Genomic DNA, 18850 nt, shown 5'->3' with positions numbered 1-18850 from the left:
TTTTTCCGGAATTGACGTAATCACGCAATAAAAGGGAAGTCAAACAACTACCCCACCTGTAGACTGTAGCCTGTTGATCTGTGAAGTGTTAGCAGAGGCAGCGTACACGTGGTGCTATGATGACTACAGAGAAAAGGACTACGGTATGTACCAGAAGTCACTGTAATGCATTAGCGGTAGGGTCTGATCTGGATTTGGACTGAAACTCTTTATAATAATTTATATCTCAAAATAGAATAAAGAACGCCTCATGGTCAATTAGTCATAATGTACAGTCACGATATAATCAGGATTAAAAACACCTGTTTGATAAAAATAATTTAATAAAGAATTCCAATCCAACGGTACTCGTCCATAGACGAGTATTTCAAGAATTCGTATTAGCTGAACGATACGGTTGTGTACGTAGAGGTAGCTGATCGCTTCAGCCCGGCCTACAAAATTTGTGGACTTGGATCTAAGTTTTGTATTCAGGCCCGGTCCTTGCCCAGGTTTGTACATGTTTGAATATATGTAATACATTATGAATATATTATTTAAAAAAAATAGATTATATTATATTCTTAAAAATATTTACATCCAAACCTTCGAGAGGTTGAAGCAATCGTGGTCCTCTCCTACATACTTGCTGGGCTATATCATCAGCTAGGATGTTTTGTTTTCTGTTTATATAATAAACATTACAGGTATCAAAACACCTAATAGAGTAGATACTATCCTTATACATTTTTTTCCAACCAACTACAGTTTACAGAGGTCATTTATAATATCAATTATTGCCTTTGCATCACAGAATACATTAATATCTTTAATATTCCTGCTTTTTTGCTTCCTATCATCCTATAAGAATTGCCTGCCACAGAATCAGATGGTTGGTTTGCTTGAATACTTTTCAACCATTGTGAATTAATACATAAGTTGTTGAATATATATATATATATATATATATATATTGTGGTTTTCGAACTGCTATGACTTAGACAGCCAGACTGTTTGGTTTGGGAATCGTTTAGGCAATCGATTTCGTTTTATCTCAAACCCGATTTCTAGTTAAAAACCGTTGAATCGATCAATAACTCGTTTATTTGGGTGCATGGTTGAATCGTCGACTCATTCAATTATTTTTGGCCATTTTATTTTAAAAATTTTTTATTTGAACAGGTCGTCTATTTGAACCAAACAATCAAATCATTGACTCAGAAACCGGCGGCCATAATGATTTCGGTTCTAGGTCATTTTTTAAAAACATTGATATATGTTTATCTATATAATGTATATTACATAATGGATAAAATATTATAAATATGCAGTATTTTATAAATAAAATACATTGACATGTAATCAGATCGTATGCTTCATGTTGGGAACCTAAGCCCATGTTATAGCCCTTATTACAAATGCAAATCGCAGTCTAGCCTATGATCACCCGTATTGTGGAACCAATGGCATCATTCCATGTCAATTATAATGGTCCATTCGGTTTACAATCGGAATCGGAATTAGAATGCTTTATTTCCGTAATCTGTTTGGTTCAAATAAAAATGAGAATGAAAATTGGAATCAGTAAGAATGGGATTTTATTTCCAAAGGGAGAGTCATTCCACCAGGAATGGGAATGAGATTTCAATTCCACCCAACCAACACTTGAAATCGGAATAGGTTATTTCGATCATGATTTTAGACCCCTATTCCTACAAACCAAATGAGATATAAATGTTAGGTGAGAGATTGGTGGTTGTGAACAAGGTTTTAAAAACCGACTCGAAACCAGAATCGTTCTAGCCATTGGTTTCCGTGTTGACAATCCGACCGTCCAGTTCGAATGGACGACCTCTTCCAACGAAAAAAAATAAAAAATGGTCAAAACCATTGAACGGGTTGATGGTTCGACCGTCCAAGTCAACTGGTGGTTGACCAATTCGACGAATTTTGGCCAGGGACCAGATTTGGGACAAAATAGAACTGGTTTCCTATACATCCGAATGCTCCGACTATCTGGGTCAATGGCAGTTTGAAAACATTAGTTGTGAACCATATGTATTTAATGACTGATGTGGGTCATTATCATTAATTTCATAGCCCTTTATAGAGCAATTGCTTTTCGAAGGCTCACAATCATTTTTATTGTTTCTATCCCTACACTAGGGATGGCAATTTTCCCCATCCATGGTCCTCGCGAGGAACTCGTCCACGTCAGGGATTGGGAATGGAGGACAACTTTTATCCTCAATGAAGATTAGGGTCGAAGATGGGGAATATGAATATGACCCCCAACCCGAACCCGCCCCATTGCCATTCTTACCTTACAACGGACAATTCAATTTGTGCTCCTTACGCTATACATCGTTGAATGGTTTTTGTGCTGGATCATGTTCTTGTTTCCATCACTTGTGTAGACTATAGTCAACCAGGAGTGAAAGCCCTTTCCTAAGAATGGCAATAGGATGGTGTGGGGTCGGGTTTGGCATGCCCCAACCCAAAACTCAAATGTCCCACCCTTGAACCCAATCGGGACTAAAAATCTTAACCCCATTTCCCATCTCTACAAGGAACAGGGATCCTCGAATTTGTCCCACCTTGCCCTAGTCATTCCTACTTTCATATTGTAAGTACATGTAGTTCTTTATCACTCCAATTACATTGCAGATATCAAAATAAGGTCATGAGCACAAATCTAACAACACGTGGAATCTCCCAGAACCCATAATGGGCTTAATAACGATCACAGACTTGTGCGATGAGTTTAATAACCACCATAAACTTGCAATGAGCTTAACAACCATCACATATTTGCGATGAACTTAATATCCATCACAAAAAATTGCGATGAGCTTAAAGGCTACCCAGGATCTGTGATAAGCACGAAAGGCCATCCAAGACTTTGCGATGAGCATAAAACACCTCTTGGGACCCACGGTGAACAATGGGCATCGCCTAAGACTTGTAATAACATTGCCAGGTAGATCTTGTTCTTTAACACGTAGCCACTAGGAAACTTGTAAGGAGACATAGCCTACACGTGCCACGTGAGAATCTTTAAGAGAAAGGAAAAGTTGTGTTTGGAGGATATTGCTAGACATGTGGCAAAATCCCAATGGTGCTCCCTTAATAGATGACATAAAGATCCCCTTTCCTAATAGGAAAGGTCTTCTTTTAGATCATTCTCCTTATAGTCTTGGGGTCATATCTATAAAAAAGGGAATAACTCTCCCCCATGTAAGACAATACCATATAACTCTAACCCTAGGGCTTCTTAGAGGAGCTCACTCACTCTGTCTCTCATTTTTCCTTCTCTTATCTTCTCTCACCGTCCCCAATAATCAGTATTCCTCCCGACATTCTCTCTTTCATGTCATCTTCTTCAAACCTTCGAAGACTTTACCAACCTTCATTGCCTCACCACTGCAACATATGTATCGGGGTGGGTTCTGGCCAGGGTCGAGTCAAGGTGGATAAGTACCATCCCTTTCAAGTTTCCCTAAAAATCCACCCCAATTAGTAGTAAAAAAACCCAACCCGACCAGGGCAAACAGGGTGGACCCTATGAGCAAAGTTTTAAAAGGCTAAAGGCGTAGTTGAGGCATAATGGCCTAAAAAGGTGAGGCATAAGCCTCAAAGTTTAAGGAAAAACTAATTTAAGTTTGTAAATTGATGCAAATAACATGATATGCCAAATTAAAATGATAAAAAGTACACATGTCCATAAACTAGAAGTTTATAAGCAATAAGTTTCAACATTTAAGTATTAAATAAAATAATAACTAATGAACTAACAATTGTAAACATTTTACATTTCATGTAAAAAACCAATTTAGAATAAAGGAAACAACTTAGTTCATTTGATCTATAATACTAATTATTATTATTAAAAAGAAAAAAGATCCATTAATAGAAGAAATGAGAAAAATAACAAATTTGGGACATTACATTTAGAATAATAAGAAAAATCTCACTTAATTTATCCAAATAAAACTAAAAACTTGATTAGTCCTTTTTGCATCGAAACTCTCTTAAAATATTAAGAAAAACTAATAAAATTTTATTTACCTTATTGATTTTTCTTTTTATTTTTTATTTGAGCCATAATTATTGATGTTTTTTTTTCTAATTTTATATACTTTAAAATATAAAAATATATATTTTTATATTAATTTACTAAATTATCATTGATTCATTGGTACTTGAGACTTGCAACTTTTTGTGGTTACTGCCTCAGGATAGGAGGAATACCCTCACACCTTGAGGCTTGAAACTTATCCCTCATTCTGATAAAGGCTTAAACCTCAAGTGAAAGTTGTGAGTTAAGCCATGAGACAAAATCTTTATGCCACGCCTCTTTAAGGCTTAAGCCTTTAACCCACGAGTAAGCCTTTTAAAACAATGCCCACGATAATAGATCAAATTAACATCTCTACCCTTTATTCTACATGCTCAGGGTTTGTGTCTGGCGTCTGGGCCTTCCTACGATATGAGTTTGGACCAGGACGCTGTAGATTCCACGGAAGGATCGTGTGAGAAGAGCGATTTATTGGTCGGACCGCCATCAAATGATTATCCATGTGGTGCAAACCGTGCAATTCTCCTGTCCTTGGCCGTAATTGCCGTCCTGGGCCTCCTGGCGTCCACTTCCTTCATCTGTCGACTGTCGCTACAGTGGTCAGCAAACTACGTGGCTCATTGGATCCGAGAGGCCAAAACGGGTTCCGAATAATGCTTGGCGACCCAAACCTCCGAGTGGCACTGTCACCGACAACTTCCCCGCATGCGATGTGCGGCATGGAGGAAAGGGACTCCTTTTCGTTCGGTGGAAGATAACACAAAACCATATAAATTTGTATAAAGTGCTCTCTCTCTCACATCGGTTCATTTAGCTTTAACTCATGATGGTATTAAGTAATAGTAGTTTCATGATGATTGGATCCCAATGCCATATTGTGATTTTTCATTCTGGAGATACATCTATAGAGAGGCATCCACTATTCTGTAATTAAAACCACCCAGTTTAAACTATACCACATACCAAGAGGTGTTGTATAACATGACGTGGCATGTAATCAGAAAACGTCTATTTCAACACCAACCACGATAGTTCAGTCATTTATATCATGCCACTTATGGTTGGTTTGTGGACAAAATTATAATAGTTTATTTATTGTCACTATCATCATTGTCCAAGCATTATCTCAATTATATATAGGGTGTGTCATATGAATTCTGTATTTTATTTTGGTTTTACTTAAATTTGGTTGATTTTCGAAAAGTTATTTATTTGGTTAAATGCATTTATTCATGTTCTTTTATTTTTTATATAAATAAGATAATAATCATTTTAGTTATAAAAATTTATTATTAAAAAGAATATTTTTTATCTTATTTAAAATTGGCAACTTTTGCTCTGATGAAAAATTTATTCATCTAATTGATGGGGAAAATAAATTTTCTATAGACGTCATATAAATCTGAAAAAAAGACCATAAATATCTAACGACCAACCTTCCCCTTTCAAAATCTCATAAAATAAAGGTCCCTTAATGGCATAGTCACAATATTTTACTGTGAACAGTTAGAACAGAAAATGATGGCTTAATTGTAATTCGGTTCTCCAATAATGTGACATGCTTATAATCAAGTAATCCACATAACAGTCTGTTGAAAGTATGCTCTGGCTTAATTATTGTCTAAGATTTTAAGTTGCCTAGAGATTTATGTGGGCCAGTGAAGTTGCTTAATAGAAAAGATAGTATGTTGACATAGATAGGGAGCCGGTGTCAACCTTGTTGTTTTAGTTGGTACTTAGTAGTCAGAGTAGTTCACAATAATGTTTACAAATATAATAAGCAAATCATCCCCTGCTAGTGCATTAAATAAAAAAAAAAAAAAGGAAATATGTATGCTGCCAGAAAGATGTGATATTTGAAGAAGAGCTTTGATCAATCAAAACTCTAATGAATTTTGATAAAAGTTCCACAATGATATTGGGAAAGACATGATATTGGAAAAACTTATAATTAAACAACTGACATTATAAAAGTAGTAATCAATTAAGTGGGTTTTTATCAAAATTTACGGGATTGTAATTGGTCAAAGCCTTTTTGACATCATAGGTTTTCTCATTTGATAAATACCATTAGATTGATTGTTTATGATACGATTGATTGGTTACAAGTTTTTTTTTACATCATGCCTTTTTAATACTCAAATCCAGTTATAAAAAAAAAAAAAAAAGGAAAAATCAGGACTTAGCATATAATAGATCAATAGAAGGATGGATTGACAAATCGCTGATTACACTCTATAAATGATTAGAGAGCTAATGATCAGTCCCAATTTCATTGGCAGTTCTTTTCTATCTGAAATATAAAGAAGCAAACTGATGATGGCATCAACAGAAGTAGGTATTTGTCTTACGAATCTTCTTTTAAGTTCGCCACGAATTTCATTCATTTCCCCTTATGAGTGGTAATGATTGATGAATGTTTATATTCGTAACGATAATCCCAATAGTAACAAGCGACCATTGCCCTGTTTATCCAGGGAGGAGGGAGCTACTCAGTCAATCTCATGCAGTCTCCTGATTACATTGCAACATAAGTCGTCCAAACATGATTGATACGCTTTGAAATTTGGGTATTAAAGTGAAAATAACCCCAAAAGAATAGGATACTAATCTGTAATTTATATATTAATTAATTTGGGGATGAATATTCATTCGGCATTGTATACCACTAAATAGTATTTTTTTTTTCCTAAGCTTTACTAGCTAACCTGCGATATTTTAAATTTGCAGTGTCTCATGGGCTGTAAGATTAAACCTTAGCCTCTCACTTCATAGGAATTCAGAGTGGGTATTTCCCCTTGGAGTAATTAGGGTTTTTCTTTTTAATGAGAGAAACTCCATTATATCGAAAGTAGTAGGAAAAAGCTAAGGATTTGTAGTTGTAATTGCGAATTGAGATTTAAGTGAAGCTTTTTGACCGGAATCAATGTGAAGCAGATGGTTAATAGGATCAAGCTTGTGGATAACTGAATCCCAGGCATCATATACTGATTGGACCCAAGTAGGTGAAGATTTCTCTAAAATTAAAGTAGCTGAATTCATCAACCATGAGAGGAGAACGTGAGGTCACGACAAGCTGGCCCTTCTCTTTGACCACAACACAATTCAATCAATTCTATCAATCCGGTTGTTTGCTCTAGAAGCTCATTTTGTTGATAAATTGGTCTGACTCCCAACGCCCAGCGGTAATTATTCCTCATCTGGAATGAAAGCTTTATTAATTGAAATTTCTTTTTCTTCTAACAGTGGTATGTTGTCTAATTAGAAGTCATTTTGGAGGACCAAGTTACTGCCACCCAATATTCTATTCTTCATTTGGAAGAGTGTTTCTAATCTTCTACCCACTAAAGTTAATCTCTTCAGGCTCCACCGCATTTCAGATAAGTTATGCCCCATATGGAATTCACAGGAGGAAAAAGTTTAGCACTTTTTTTTTTTTTTGGTTGTCAACTGGTCTGTCATATCTAGTTTGGTTCCAATTTGAATATTTGCATGAACAATGAAGATTGCCATCTTATCAATAACTGGATAGAACGTTTGATGGAGTTAAACAAGGAACAAAATGGTGAAAAATATATATTCCTGAGAAGAACAAGCTTGTTATGGTTCACCTGAACAGCCCTGTAATGACTTGGTTTTTAAGGGTTCAAAATTCAACCTATCTTCAATTATCAATTGGGTCCAAATCTTTGGTGACGTGATTATCCAAAACACACTCCATGAAGCTAGTGCTCACAACATGCCGCATTCCCCTTTGATTGTCAACACAATTAGGTGGTCCACCGGTGGGAGTGGTGAAGCTTAACATAGATGGTGCTCTTGGAACCATTTCTTCTAGTGGCGGTATGATTCTTTGCAACAGTGCTAGTGAACTTCTCTTCTCCAGAGCAACTCTACACCAAAAACAACGCCCTTTGATCACTGAAACTTTGGCAATGGTGGAGGGTCTGAAATTGGCTTTAGAGGTGGGCATTTTTCACATCATGGTTGGAGAGTAATGCCTTCACTTTAAACAGATGTTTGTTGGTGGACTCAGTCAAATCCATCGTGGTTTATTAGCATTTTGGTCGTTGGATTCAAACAGCTGCTGTTCTCAAGTTACTTAGTTTATCACATTCCTAGAAGAGCTAATATGGCTGCCCATAAATTGGCTAAATTTGCTACTATTTATATAAGAGTTAAAACTTGGTCTCAATTACCTGATTTCCTCTACAATAATATTGTACAAGAAACGTAAACCGAGTTTGATTATGAATGAATTTGCTAAGAGGCCTTTTAAAAAAATATGTGAAGTGATAGGTAATAATTACCAAACCATAATAACTTGTCTCCTTTGCTTATCTACTTTCTCATTTTCATCATTTTATTTGCACTAAATATTCTTATGAATTGCATAAATACTTGTTCTTGATGCCAGAAAATTTCAATTTAGTACCCTGAACTTGGGGGTAGTGTCAAGTTAGTATCCGAATTTTCAAAGACGTGATATAATATCTAAATTTTCAAAAAGTGTCAAGTTGGTCTCTACCGTTAATCGATCACTAGCTATTTTTTTTAAAATATCAAAACTACCCTTCAAAAGAATATATTGTTTATTGTCTCCTACCTTGAGACTGAACCGGTTGAAGTGTTTGAGATTCTAGACTAATGAAATCATTGTCTTGTACTTTTAGATGTAAAATACATTATTGTTTAGTTATTTCTTTGCTTTCAGTTATTGTTTCCCTCTATTGTATTTCATGTTTTTTTCTCTCTTTTTCTTTGAAACTAACATATTCAGTCTCAAGGTAGAAGACAATGAACAATGTCTTCTTTTAAAGGGTAATTTTGACATTTTCAACAAACAACTGACGGTTGATTAACGGCAAGCACCAATTTGACACTTTTTGAAAATTTAAATACTGCATGAAACATTTGAAAGTTCCGGTACTAACTTGACACTATCCCCCAAAAGTTCACGATACTAAAGTGGAATTTTCCCTAATACTTTCAAATCAGTGAGCCAAGTATCAACTCTAATTCATAAAAACTATCCGATAACATAAAAAAATATAAGATTTTGCACTTTACACATTAATATTTATATTTATATTTATACTCTTTCCAAACGGAACCTTAATGTATAAAGCAGAAAAAAAAAAGCAATATTTTGTGCAAAATTACAAGTATAATGGGGACTAAATAGACGGTTACCATCTCCTTCTTACAAAGAAAATGATATCCCTGATTATTCGTTAGCCTGTGCTGGGGACATGTGCACGTAAGCTGATTGAACATATGTGAGTTACGTGGCAACTTCCTCGAATTTGACAGCAGCACTAGTCGTCGATGTGCAACACTAATTTGTTTCTTCCCTTTTACGTATACTAGAATCAAAGCAAACGAAAGTGAAGAACTAACAAAAAGTGTCAAGGGTAAGCGATAGCGAAACAACTCCCGTCTTTCTTAAAATTTTAAGATTTTCATAATAAGGCCAATGACGTGGCTTTATATCCGCCGTCCTAACAACATTCCCTCTTTTTTCAAAAATAAAAAAATAAAACGAAAAAGCATCGAAAGTTAACTTAGGAGATTTTTTTAGTATTACATAGGAGATACTGGGACCAATGCTGATTCCTATGACATTTGTGTTTATAGGAATTATCTTCCTTATTCATGTCAAATGATACATCATTTAAAAATAATCTCAATCAACTTGAAAAGAGGATTCATCGTTTTTTATGATTAATAATCAATTTTTTATTAATCTATTGAGTTTAAAAGTCGACCAACCCTACAACAAAATAATCAACGATTTTAAAATCACTGATGTGGCTCTAATGTAACACCGATTTCTGAAAAATCAGTATCAATTCCAAATACCACCATAGTCTACAACATAGGGACTTTCCGCACTTCTAGACGAAGCAATTATTTTATCTGTATAACACTTATTGAGGAGATCGGATTTATACCCCAAAAGCAAATATCAATCATGTATTTAAAACACTTTTCATTGATAAATAAGACAGATGTTCCCAATACACACTGAGATGTGAATGTAGAGCTTGTATGAGACATAGGGCACAAATCTGAACTCGGTGTCGAATACTTTGAATCTATCACTCCCACACGTAAGAGTTTTTTACACATATCATGTATGATGAAACACCTGTCATACAGAGATTGCTTACTATGGGAAGTGAATGGCCTAACTCCAAATGGGTTGAAGAGTGGAATATTGGATTTCATATTTCATTTTAAAATAACCAGCCCAAGGGCTTTCAGTGAATTTTGATGAAAACTCAACTGATTGATTATTAATTTTATGAAGTTGATTGATTGGTTGTAGGTTTTTCCGGTATCATATTTTTCGGGCAAACCCCAAAAAAGATCATTGAAATGGCAAGGAAAGAAATTATATGGAGCAAACAGTTGAAAGTTATTTGTTATAGTTTCAATGCCTAAACACTTTATTAAGGGTGTCAATGGACCAGTTTTGGATTGGATCCTGTCCAGTCCAAAATCAATTTGGACAGATTGGACGGACCAACAAGACATTAGATTGAACCAATCCGGTTTAAAATAGTTATTAGATTGAATTGGACCTGGTCCGTCTGTAACAAATTTATATTGAATTGAGTTGGATTAAGCCAATATTTGGTCTATTGATATAAGATAAGAATATATGTGTCAATGGACCAGATTTGGGTTGAAACCAATATAAATCAAAACAAATTTGCACAGATTGGATGGTTCAAATATAAAATTGGATCTGTCCAAATTGACCTAAGACATTCATTGGATTGGAATGGACCTAATCCATTTATAATGGACTGAATCGGATTGGACCAAATCCAGTCCAATTGACACCCCTACACTTGATCATGCAATGCTCTCGATGTCATGGAAGAGAAAAAGAATTACGGCCCAAAAATAGCCGGGGCCCAATCAAAACTTCGGGCCCAAATCCCAAGTTAACGAACTTCTAATGCTCACTTCATACGACCCGTCCATGTGCATCCCAAAGAAATACCCGAAGCCTTCTTTTTCAATAAGTCTACACTCCACACGACATCAATATTGTGGTCAATACAATCTTTTGCAATATCGTCTGTCTAAGAGTGTCACTGGACCGGTTTTGGATGGGACTCCGTTCAAATTGAACGGATCAATAAGAAATATTAAATTGGATTAATCTACTTAATGATTCAAAGTATTTATTAGATTGGATTGAATTAGGTCCATCCATAATGAATTTATATCGGATTTGGTTGTTTTGAGCAAATATCTGGTCTATTGATAGAAGATAAGAATATAGGTGTCAATGGACCAGACTTAGGTTAGAACTAGTCTAAATTAAAACAAATTTGAATAGATTGGGCAGTTCAGACATTGAATTAGACCGGTCCAAAACATTCATTGGATTGGATTGGACCTGATCCATTTGTAATGGACTCACATTAAGCTGGATTGAATTGGACCAAATCCAATTCAATTGACACTCCTACATCTGTCTACATAGAAAAAAAAAGGGAGATTGATCAAAAAGGTATGATCAATTAAACAATAAAAGTAAAAAGAATGCTTCTTTATTTAATTAAATAAATTGATTAAACAATAAAAATAAAATTCTTCTTCTTTTGTTTTATAAAAAAAAAATAGTAATAAGAGAGAAAAATAAAACAAAAAAAAATCTCCTTAATTTTTTATGAAGTAATCTTAAATAATAGTAAAATAAAAAAATGCAACTCGATGTTTGAAAGGCCACTTAGGACTAAACTAGGAAGTTGAATATAAAGAAGACCTGGTCGGCACAAATTTAGTTGGAGGGGAATTTTTGTAAAGATTTTGTTTCACATTCTTTATTAAAAATAGAAAATTCAAAGTGCCCTATACGTAATTCAAAGAAACTTCTTGTTACAATGGCTTTATATAGACCAATATCCACTGAATCAATATTATCATCATCATCATATATAATCTATGTTGTGGGCTTTGACCAATCAACCCCCACCCCAGAATTTGATTAATACTAGTATATATTGATCTCGTGACCCAGGGTCGCCAGCCTATCAGCTGTGAAATTCGCTTCCTTGAAAGTATGGTTGTAGGAGTGTTAGGTGGTTCTGTGAGGAACAGATCGTGGCTCTATGAGGGATTAGATCCCTCTTAACTTCATGTAACCTTTGTTCTGTTGATTGAACGGATATTGCCTATACACTAAAAGAATTAAATAAAACTTCACCAACTTCTTCTGGGCCGGTCCTTTTCTAAGATCTTGATCTCTCTCTCAGCATATTAAAATCTAATCATATTATATGTTTCATTGGAAATAACTTAATCGAGTGACAATAGAACCTGCACTAGTTACACTTTGTCCAGATGGATCTGGCCATCACCCTCGAACAAAGCCAATAAAATAAGGAGTATAGCGTGCCCCAAATAATAGACTTTAGTGATGATTCCTATTTTCTTGACAATTTAATTCTCTTGTTTCATGGATGGGCGATGTAACATAATGACCCATGGATTGAACGTTTTGGTCTTTAAGTTATTTTTTGGCTCTCAAATCAACGATATCCCTAAGGGTGTTCACGGGTCATATTGAGTAAGTTTATTGGGGTTTTCTCAATTGACCCGACCTAGTCGAGTTACCTGAGGTGGAAACCAAAATCGATCCACTGATAGGCCAAACCGACCTGGTCGGTTTGAGTCAGGTTGCGTCAGTTTCGGTTTTGCTCCTATACAAAAGGACACCTAATTGAATTCTAATTGTAATTGCCTAATGGGTTGCCTATTTGGTGTAAAAGATTATAGAAAGTTAGAAACTATGATATATTGTCTATTCTAATTGTAATTGCCTAATGGGCCTTCTAGTTCTAGTAGAAGACTAGTTATAGTTAAGTAGGAAACTACTCAAACTAGGAACTACCGAACTAGTAGAAGACTAGTTCGGTTCGAGTCGGATTGGTTTCGGTTTCGGTTTTCACACAAGAAAACCGAAACCGACCCAATATATTGGTTTATATATTTGCCCAATTCGAAATCGACCGGTACTAATGAAAACCCGATCGATTCAGGTTGGGTCGGGTTGGGCATTCTTATGAACAACCCTAGATATCCCTGAGTTAGACCATTTTGATAGTTGACCATCATTCTTTGTATTTCTATCCAGTTTTCTAAGTCTTTAAGCCTTTTTTGTGTTGTCAAACCCACATTACTCATAGGTTACCATCATGCTCTTTATTTATATCCACTTTGACATATTTTATTGTGAATAAAATTATCTTATTTTTATTAAAAAATTAGGAACTTATCTAAAGATTTAGGCTATGTTTGCATAAATTCTTGCTTTTAAATTTCGGCTGTGGTAAGTAAAATTGTGATAGATTGATAACTGGTAAGTTTTTCTTTTGAACACATAATCTGAAGCAAAATTCAAAATATTGATACAGGCTGATACACTGGTTGGGGCATATTGGCATGTATCTTTGCTCACTTTTATTTTAATTTTTTTCAAGTTAGTTAGAGGGGTCAATTTAAGGCCATCTACCCCTTAACAAGGTCACACCCTGAAACACTCCTTGTAGAGGCGTATCGGTATAGTCTCCTGATGTGATATATTGGCCATTACATATCAAAATTTTGAACCTTGATCTGAAGTCAAAACACTTTCAAGCTCAAAATCACAACGCTTGAAATTAGGATTTGTGCATTAGGGATTTAAAAACACAAATCGTTAAATATATCCAAACACAACCATACATTTTTCACTCAAATTTCATTCTTCTAGACACTAATCATTTTGCAAAGCAAAAGACCTTATTTTCTTGCACTTCAATTCAATTTGTGATGGTGCACGAGAAAAAGGTGATAGGCATATTCAGTCAATTCATCAAATGATGGCATGTGACACCATCCAAGGATATTTTTGCCATTTCATCCTCGTTCGAGGTCTAGTGTAACTCCTACGAATCATTACTATGGGTAATTTAATTCACGAGATAGTTACCTACCACCCGTCACTCCTCTCCCGGGTGACTCTGACTATAAAAGGAACACCACAGCCTAAAGGTAGACTTATGCATGCACACACTTAATTAATCTTTACTCTTTTGTTATGACCTCATCTTTCCTTCAATTTTTGACAAATTTGACCGTCGATTCCTCACCCTTCGGAACATTCACAGGGCCTCTAACGTATCTTCACTCTTAGTAAGTCAGACCCTCAACCTTTGGACCTTGGAATTTACTAAGTTGTCCTCGATGTCAAATTTGTCAGCAATAATAAGCTTGAGAAAAAGAGGTATAGGATGCATGCCACCGGTTGATTGACCCCTTGTATCAGATTAATAGACCTCTCTTAATCTTCTCTATGCCAATGAGAGAATCCTCTACTCGTCCAATGATATCATGCCAATTTATTCAATTGTGACTTGACATTCAACTAGTGGTAATATTAGAAAATGGAAAGGAGCCCACATCTCTTGAAAGCAAAAATCATGCAAACATCATGAAAATACTGCAATATCTCTTATACTTGTGTTAAATTCAAGAGGAGACATTCCCCATGTGATGTTGGATGCATGCTCTCACGGTGTTTTCACTATTTTTGCTTTTAAGAGGAGACATTCCCCATGTGATGTTGGATGCATGCTCTCAAGGTGTTTTCACTATTTTTGCTTTTGGGAGATTCCATCTCAACATGATGTTAAAAGCGCTTTGACCTATCACAACCCCGTTTCCCAATTAACTTAAATGAATTGGCATGATATCATGGACCTTTACGGGATCCTCCCCTCATTGGATTCAGAGCCATAATAGACTATCTAATCCAACAATTCAGGGACACACATTTGAATAAAAAATTTATTTGCACTTTAGGCGACGTTTGCTTTTTAGTAAGTTGTTTATTCGAGTAAATGTAAGTAAGTTTTTCTTGGGAAATACTTACCCGGGTAAGTGCATTTATCTATGTTCTTTTATTTCTCAAGTAAATAAGGTAATGACCATTTTAGTCATAAAAATCCATTATTAAAAAGGGCATTTTTGTCTCATTCAAGTATTAGCAACTTTCTTCATATGTGAGAAAGTTATTTATCCACCTCCTACCTAAGAAAATAAACTTTCCTTGGTCCCCACATTAATATGAAAAATGAACATGGGATTCTTGATCAATAAGAACCAAAATCCTATTGACCAACTTCCCCCCCTCCGCCTCAAAATCCAAAAAAAAAAGAATGCTCCCTTAATAGTAAAATAGGTGATAAGACCTTAAGAGGAAGGGATTTTGTTTTTCAAGACTTTGAATTTATTCATACCTCACACCGACCTGCATGTTTCAGCCATGTATCTCAAATTAGGGGTGTCCATGAAAAAACAAAAAATCGAACTGAACTGAGAAAACCGATTTGCAAAATGTGGTTAACCAAACCGATCGGTTTGTAATTTTTGAAAAACCAAAGGACCGATTCAATTTTCACTTAATCTACAAAAAAACCGACAATTAACCGACCCGACCGATATATATATATTATATATATATATATAATGTATATTATATATTTTTAATATATGTCACAAATTTTCTATATATTATATATAAATATATATTCATTATATATAAATATATACTTATATTATATTTATAATGATCTATTTATAAAAATATTATATATTTTTAAAATATTTATAATATATTATATATCATTTGTTATTTATAATATAATATTATACATATATTTATATAATATATTATAAATATAAAAAACCAAAACCGGCGAACCAATTAACCGGTGGTGCTGGTTCGGTTTCGATTTGGAAAAATAGAAAAACCAATACCACCGATTCAGTTTGCAAAAAAGCCATGCTTCAATTAACCAAACCGTGGACACCCCTATCTGAAATATCTTCATAACTATAAATTTTTATTCTGAAGAAATATTTCCAATGCACGGTTGAAATGTGCTATCAGGTCGATATGAGGCATGCTATTCATCTGTGTGTGAGATGCATATCCGAACTAGTTTTTCAAAATTCTTGAATATAAAAATGAGATACAAAATAAGAATCTCATTACCTGACTATTTTATTTTTCCCTAGAACCTTGGGAACATCTTTTGCTCTTTGAAGAATAATAGTTGATATCCCATCCCATCAATATATTACGTAGTAATCACTAACATCGATGTGATTCTCATTGTTTTAAATTCAAAACTTTTATATTTTATTGCTCAAATGCCAATTTTAATTTGTATCGGTCCGTCACACTCAGATGTGAGCTTAGCATTCAACTCTGTTTGTACGAGAATAATAGTGTTTTTTTTTTTTCCTTTCACCCCTTTATGCTGCATGCTAATAGAGGTGGCAGCACATTAGAATCTAAAAGGCACCTATATGGTATATTGGTATATTGCATTATTTTTTTATCTGTTTGATACATAAAGAACAAAAATAATTAACAAAGGAATCAATTATCACAACTCATAAGCTATTAAATCTTCTAACCAGGGAGGACCAAAAGCTTCACATCCATCCTATCCCTCAATTCAACCACAATCCACAATAACTCGGCTAGAAGTCCTGACCCAATTGAATAAAAACATTATTGAACTGGCTTGATAATTTTATATCTTAATCATAAAGCCTCGCATTTGATCTACAGAGGCATTGATTCTATCAAGAATCTCCTTTGGATCAAATTCTATTATTATTGTTAGAAACTTCGCAGATAAGGTTCTATATGAGAACCCATTTGATTGCCAAAGCCTTGACGACATCGAAGAAGTGTGCACCACATTATACTTATTTGACACCAAAACTTTGGTTAGGGGTAAGGTTCAAACTATCGATTTGCACGTTACATAGAGCAAGCCACTATATACATGTCTCGAATCCCACTAATTAGCATATTGGTGATTAGGAGTGATCATGGGTCGGGCCGGGCCGGGCCTGATTTCGGGCCAATGTCACTCATATATAAAACATTATATATTTATAATGCTTTATATTAAATGACATAATATGTATATAAACTTATTTTATACATTATATAATATAAAATATTACATATAATATAAATTACACATGTCATGTTATAATATTTATATATAAAATATATAATATAATGTGAAAAAATATGTATAAATTATACACAAAATGTGTAAGCTTAAATATATGTGGGCCGAGTCTGAACACAAAACCCAGGCCTAAGCCCGGAATATCCAAGCCAAGCTGAAATGATCACCCCTAGTGGTGACCCTAAAGAACTGATACGTAATAGTGTGGTGCATTTTGATACTTTGAACCTTGGTTAGGAATCAATTATCTATACTACCTATAAAGGATCAAATGCCCCTTTCTTTCTGGAATTTTCTACACCCATATCTAAGCATATAGTGGGCATATATCTGTCCATGGATTATAAATAGTTTTGTCTTAGAGATTCTGCCACATGCAAAGGCACATATACGTTTACTAGTAACAATCAAAGTGGCTGAATTGAATGATACATTTCTTTGCCATTTAGTGATGAAGTTAATAAAGAGGATATGAGATCCTGATATTATGTTGATTGCCATACCCTTAAATGTTTTTTATCATTTAATTATTTTGTCAACTAAAAATAAAAACAAGTCATACAGTTTAGCTACTTCAATCATTATGAAACAACCCTTAGGAGGTATTCTACAACATGAATTGTTTTTCTTGTTTCGTTGCTTTTTTATTTGTTTTCTAGCTGTATTTTGTATGTTGTTTTACATTTTAAAGCATCTGTTCATCCTCTTAAATAGATCATTCTATTGAATTTTAACAAAATCTAGTTTAGTGGCATGTACAAATGCATGTGAGAGGAACTCTGGTTCAGTCTTCACAATACGGTGCTCACACCATACTTGAAACCGTCAATTGGGAATATCTCCATACTTATATGTTTTTATCAATGAAGATATAATCCAAATGCACGGCTATAAGTGAGATGATTGTTTTTTGAGGACTGAACCCATCTCTATGAGAGAGGAGAGAAAAATGAATGGACTAAAAGTTTGAGATGATTGTTTTGTTATCATGAGGTCAGTTAGAACGGAGTCAATACTGGTTTCTTGATTTCTCTTAACAATGTGAACTGAAATCACTCATGGGGAAGGCTGCATGGGTTTAAGTATTACTAAAAGAAGCATGTGCAATGTATGGACTGGTGTTAAAAGATGCCCATAAGGGATTGATTACATTTAATCTCCTACTAAAAAGGAAATTGAATTGATTGGAGTGAATCTAAATATTCCCATTTTTTTATTTTTTAATTAAAAGATCATAAAATTTCTAAGGGGGTAGGAAGCAACATGTAAGCAGAAATAGAATAAACTGAAGTGACAGCTATGTTTTAAGTATATAGAATACATGTAAAATTAAAATAACATTGCATGAGGCTGACTCCCACTTTTACCCTCCCAAATCCAATTACCAAAGTTTGCCTCATATAAATAAGTAAAAAAGTTAAGCAATACAGAAAAGAAAACAGGCTACAATTTGGGTGGATCCAACTCGAGCTTGTTTGACATTATGTTATACACATCCATATATGTGTGTGTGTAAATGTATATATTGTCCATTTATAATATGCATATTACTTTATATTTATTGTTCTTTTTGTTAGATTACAACTTTATATTATCACATCCTTATTTTCTATGCTATTTACATTATCATTAATTAGCCTAAAAGTAAAGAATGTCTTGGTCATATGCATAGAAATCCATCTACATTACAGTAAAATGAAAGACATGCGTTGAGGTAGTAAGAAATGATTTT

Source organism: Nelumbo lutea, chromosome 4 (assembly GCF_056320005.1).
Source record: "Nelumbo lutea isolate HS-2025 chromosome 4, American lotus-T2T, whole genome shotgun sequence".
NCBI lineage: Eukaryota > Viridiplantae > Streptophyta > Magnoliopsida > Proteales > Nelumbonaceae > Nelumbo > Nelumbo lutea.
The sequence above is the reverse complement of the archived record's forward strand: the minus strand, read 5'-3'. Positions refer to the sequence as shown.